Consider the following 5,609-nt stretch of genomic DNA (forward strand, 5'->3'; position numbering starts at 1 on the left):
TGTAGGGTGAAGAATAATTAATCATGGAGAATAACATAGTAGGATCCAGGTGATACAATGAAGAAACTGAGAAGAATGGTGGGAAGGTTTTATCTGGGAATGGGAAGGAAAGGCACTACTGAAGAAGAGGTAGGAAACAGGGATAAAGAACATTTCAAACGAGAGAAAGCAATGAAAAGCATACTAGTATATTTGTACTTTATTTTATATATATATATATATATATATATATATATATATATATATATATATATAGAGAGAGAGAGAGAGAGAGAGAGAGAGAGAGAGAGTTGCACTTAGGAGGCTTAGGGAGGGGATGACAGCAGTGGCAGCTGCTGGGAGCTAGATGCCTAGAGAAGAGGAGGCTCCTGGAGGGGAGGCAGCAACTTTGCAGGTCCAAGCCCTGAAGAGTGTGCCTGGGGTTTGGGTGGGGCTCATCTCTCAAGGCTGCCTCTGGTGAGAGAGTAAAGGCTTTGGTGAAGGCAGACCCTGACTTAGTTGGTAGGACAGGACGCCTTCTACATCGTGGAGCATGCTGTGGAGCTGTTCATGAAGACTTTTGCAAAAAAGATGTCTACTTCTGTGCTCAACAAGGAAAGAGGAAAACTCTCCACAAGAGAGATTTGGATAATGCAATGGAAGCTGTTGACAAACTGGCTTTTCTAGAAGCCACTTTGGATTGATTGTGAAGCTGGATGATTTTGTAAGCCTTTGCTGCATTCATTGTCTTTCCCCTCTGTAAGCCTCAGCTTTGGAGAGAGTCTGTACATGTATACAATCTTCTTGTTCTACTTTTACCCAAGATGGAAGAAGTAGAGATCTCTTGGATAGAATTTTCCACAAGTCTTCTATTACTTGAGTCTATCTTCCAATTCAGGCCTGGATATAGCTGATGCTATTTGAGGCAGAGATGAAAAGACTGTTCTACATAGGTGGTTTAATGTGCACAGACATCTTCATTTTGGTGTTTTATCTTGCCTTTGCTCTTGCCCTGTGACTTGGAACCCATGTTATCAGGCACAGATCTTCCTCATCTTTCTACCATCCATCCCAAGGTGGTCTCTTTTTATTAGCTTTGTTCTTTCTCAGTATGTTAGTAGAATGTAGATCAATAGGATGCCTCTGCCTCTTAGGAGTCAAATCGATGTGATCCCAACAGTTTTACTGAAGCAGAATTCATATGTCATATTTAATATAAATTATAAATTTCAGTGGCTTTTTAAAAACAATTAATAGGTACATGTAGTGAGATTTTGACCATTTTCCTGTGAATTGATTCACATGAGTCTTGTGCATGACAAAATTTAGATAATGTTATTTAATTTGTACCCTTCCTTTATGTTGTGAAATATGTATAATATAAAGTTTCTGGTTATATATATATATATATATATATATACATACATATATAATACCTATATAAGTATATAGATAGATACAAAGATAAATAGATATACAGATTTGAAGTGCATCTGACCAATAGCAAAACGTTAACTAAATTCTCTGTCTAGGACATGGAAAACATCCTTTCAAGTTGTTAGTCAGAGGAAACTAAGAGTCTTTTAAAACAATATATGCTATTGTCATTTTTCCTGGATTACCTCCCTGAACTAAAATGTAAGACCTTATTACTAAACATCCCACACATTTTAGATACAGGACATGGAGGGATAGAGCTGAAGTTCACCAGAAAGCCTCTTCCCTGAGGCCTGGTTATCTTAGTATCTGAAGATGCTATGCAAAATGCCAATGAACAAAAGCAATTAAAAGTCCTACTCAGCTCTAAAAGCCTAAGGAGCACAAAAATGATGAGCATGGCAAGATATTCCCAAGAGTACAATGGTGGCATTTATATATTGGATGTAACCCATAGCTACCCAATTAAAAGTAAGGAATGCTCAATAGGAGAAAAATCATACTGAATACTGTAAGCCTGGTCAATTATCTATAGGTGGTAAGGTCATGAAATTTAGAAGAGAACCTACTGTAGCCATTTTCCTAAAACAGTATAATCTTAACTCCATTCAAACTATCTGTCCTTAAATTCATGATAAGTGTAACTTTCATATTTTATGAAATAAGCTTCCTTTTATGTCAGACAAAAGCCATTAAAGAAAGCCACAACTGTTAAGAAAAACTGATTTGGTGCCCATTTACACCACACCCCCTACCTCTAAGGTTCAGGGTACAATGTTGAAAAAGTAGCAGAAAGATTCTAAGTGCTGAAGGAGCAGGATGTCTTCTATATAAGACAGGGAACTACAATCATGAAATCTTAAAAACATGGTTGAATTAACAAGACCTTCATAATGATATCAACTCACAAACAAATGTGGATGGAGGAAATTTTGCAAAGCCACAACCCTAGTGATGAACTAGACAATAGTTAACTGCTTAGAGAATTTGTCTGCCCCAGGGATGAGCCTCCTAAACAATTACCGAGTACCAAGTGGTCAGCCCTAAAATTCTGTGTGTGTGTGTGTGTGTGTGTGTGTGTGTGTGTGTATGAGAGAGAGAGGGGGGAGGGAGGGAGAGAGAGAGAGAGAGAGAGAGAGAGAGAGAGAGAGAGAGAGAGAGAGAGAGAGAGAAACAGAGACAGAGACACAGACAGACTATTAAATAAGAAGGGGTTTGAAAGGGATTTGGAGGGTCATGAGAGGAGTTAAAAGAGAGAGAAGGTTGGGGTACATATGATATGATAGAGTACTCCTATGTGAAATTCTAAAAAATAATGATGAAATAAATGTTGAAACACACAAAACAAAAATAAACAAGACAGGGACTTTGTTTATTGCATTACATATTCCTTGACTATTTGTGTTTATTGTTTTGTTTGTTCCTCAACCTAGAGCTGACCTTATTACTTGCCTGTTATTAAAATGCTAGAAAAGCAGATTGGGAAAAAATAAATCTGCCTCAGAACTGGCTCTTTCATGCTACAGTGTTGTCTAATTGTCTTTTTTCTTTTTAATCCTCATTCTTGCCCTGGAGAAGCCGTTGACTGACTGAGCTGGCACGGTCAGATGGCACCTCAACATTACAGCTCCAATAAGCAGGGTACAGTGAAGGACATCACAGGAATTGGAAGCACACACAAATGAAAGTAAAAGAAGATTTGGGTCAATGGTGAATAAATCTCATAAGAATGGGACAAGGTAAAGTGATTTTTTTTGTGTGTGTGTATGTGTTTAGAGTTATGCTAAAATCTAGAGAAGCAAAGATAATTCTTATAGAATTTTTAGACTTTGGGACCTGACTAGAAATAGTTTACACCATAGCCATGAGAGAGAATAAGTTTGAGAAAAGCTGTCCTCCCCAACTATTCAGGGATGTTTTGGTGACAGAAAATGAAAGTGAATGTAAGCTGTTTCAGAGCTCTCCTAGGGACAGGAGGAGGACGAGAGATGTCCTGGCTCCTCTCTGAATCCTACAAGAGAAATGTTTAGTTCTGGTTCTGGATCCCATAAATAGGATATCTAGATTTCTTTGGTGGGACATCTAGTTCTCATCCTTCTCTGTCTAATGTTTGTCCTTGGTGCACCTATCTGCCCATGTCTGTCAGTTTGTCTGTGTTTATGTTTTCATTGCTTGAATGTTGTTCTGTGTTTCATGTTCAAAAGAAAAAAATGGTTAAAACCTTATCTGATGGTTGGTAACCCCTTGATTTAGTTTAGTTTTAATTCATTTTGTTTTTTTAAAATATTTTTATTCAATATATTCTTTATTTAAATTTCAAATGATTTCCCCTTTCCTGGATTCCCCCCTCCCTGAAAGTCCCATAAGCCCTCTTCCCTCCCCCTGTTACCCAATCCACCCCTTCCTACTTCTGTGTCCTGGTATTCCCCTATACTGTTACATCAAGCCTTTCCAGGACTAGGGGCTTCTCCTTCCTTCTTCTTGGGCATCATTTGACATGTGAATTGTGTCTTGGGCATTCCAAGCTTCTAGGCTAATATCTACTTATCAGTAGAGTGTTGTTTTGTGACTGGGTTACCTCACTTAGGATGATGTTCTCCAGTTCGATCCATCTGTCTAAGAATTTCATGAATTCATGTTTTTGATTGGCTGAGTAGTATTCCATAGTGTCAATATACCACATTTTCTGTATCCATTCCTCCGATGAGGGACATCTGGGTTCTTTCCAGCTTCTGGCTATTATAAATATGGCTTCTATGAACATAGTAGAGCATGTATCCTTATTTCATGATGGGGAATCCTCTGAGTATATGCCCAGGAGTGATATAACGGGGTCCTCCCGAATTATCACTCCCAGTTTTCTGAGGAACTGCCAGACTGATTTCCAGAGTGGTTGTACCAGCTTGCAACCCCACCAGCAATGGAGAAATGTTTCTCTTTCTCCACATCCTCACCAGCACCTGGTTTCTCCTGAGATTTTGATCTTAGCCATTCTGACTGGTGTGAGGTGAAATCTCAAGGTTGTTTTGATTTGCATTTCCCTGATGACTATGGATATTGAACATTTCTTTAGGTGCTTCTCCACTATTCAAAATTCCTCAGGTGAAAATTCTTTGTTTAGCTCTGTACACCATTTTTAATGAGGTTCTTTGTCTCTCTGAAGTCTAACTTCTTGAGTTCTTTGTATATCTTGGATATAATCCCTTTGTCGGTTGTAGGGTTGGTAAAGATCTTTTCCCAATTTGTTGGTTGCTGTTTGGTCCTTTTGACAAAGTCCTTTGCCTTACAGAATCTTTCTAATTTTATGAGGTCCCATTTGTTAATTCTTAATCTTAGAGCATAAGCTATTGGTGTTTGGTTCAGGAAATTTCCCCCTGTGCCCATGTGCTCAAGGCTCTTCCCCAGTTTCTCTTCTATTATTTCAGTGTGTCTAGTTTTAGGTGGATGTCCTTGATCCACTTGTACTTGAGCTTAGTACAAGGAGATAAGAATGGACCAATTAGCATTATTTTGCATGCTGACCTCCAGTTGAACCAGCACCATTTGTTGAAAAGTTCATCTTTTTTCCACTGGATGGTTGTAGCTCCTTTGTCAAAGATCAAGTGACCATAGGTGTGTGGGTTCATTTCTGGGTCTTCAGTTCTATTCTATTGATCTACCTGCCTGTCACTGTACCAATACCTCGCAGTTTTTAACACAATTGCTCTCTATTACTACTTGAGGTTGGGGATACTGATTCCCCCAGAATTTCTTTTACTGTTGAAGATAGTTTTAGCTATTCTGGGTTTTTTGTTATTCCAGATGAATTTGATAATTGCTCTTTCTAACTCTATGAATGATTGAGTAGGGATTTTGATGGGTATTGCATTGAATCTGTATATTGCTTTTGGTAAGATGGCCATTTTTATTATATTAGTCCTGCCAATCCAAGACCATGGAAAATTTTTCCACCTTCTGAGGTCTTCTTCAATTTCTTTCTTCAAAGCCTTGAAGTTCCTGTCATACGGATCTTTCACTTGTTTGGTTAGAGTCACACCAAGATACTTTACACTGTTTGTGGCTGTTGTGAAGGGTGTCATTTCCTTAATTTCTTTCTCAGCCTGTTTATCCATTGAGTATAGGAAGGCTACTGATTTGTTTGTGTTAATTTTGTATCTAGCCACTTTGCTGAAGTTGTTTATCTGCTGTAGAAG

The 5,609-nt window shown here is 38.4% G+C and overlaps 1 pseudogene; it reads left to right on the plus strand.

Annotated features, from left to right (window-relative positions):
- The first annotated feature begins 316 nt into the window (after positions 1 to 316).
- LOC127675752 (DNA polymerase epsilon subunit 4-like) lies at positions 317 to 683 on the plus strand (annotated as a pseudogene).
- The last annotated feature ends 4,926 nt before the right edge of the window (positions 684 to 5,609 follow it).

This window comes from Apodemus sylvaticus, chromosome X, assembly GCF_947179515.1.
Source record: "Apodemus sylvaticus chromosome X, mApoSyl1.1, whole genome shotgun sequence".
Classification (NCBI taxonomy): Eukaryota; Metazoa; Chordata; class Mammalia; order Rodentia; family Muridae; genus Apodemus; species Apodemus sylvaticus.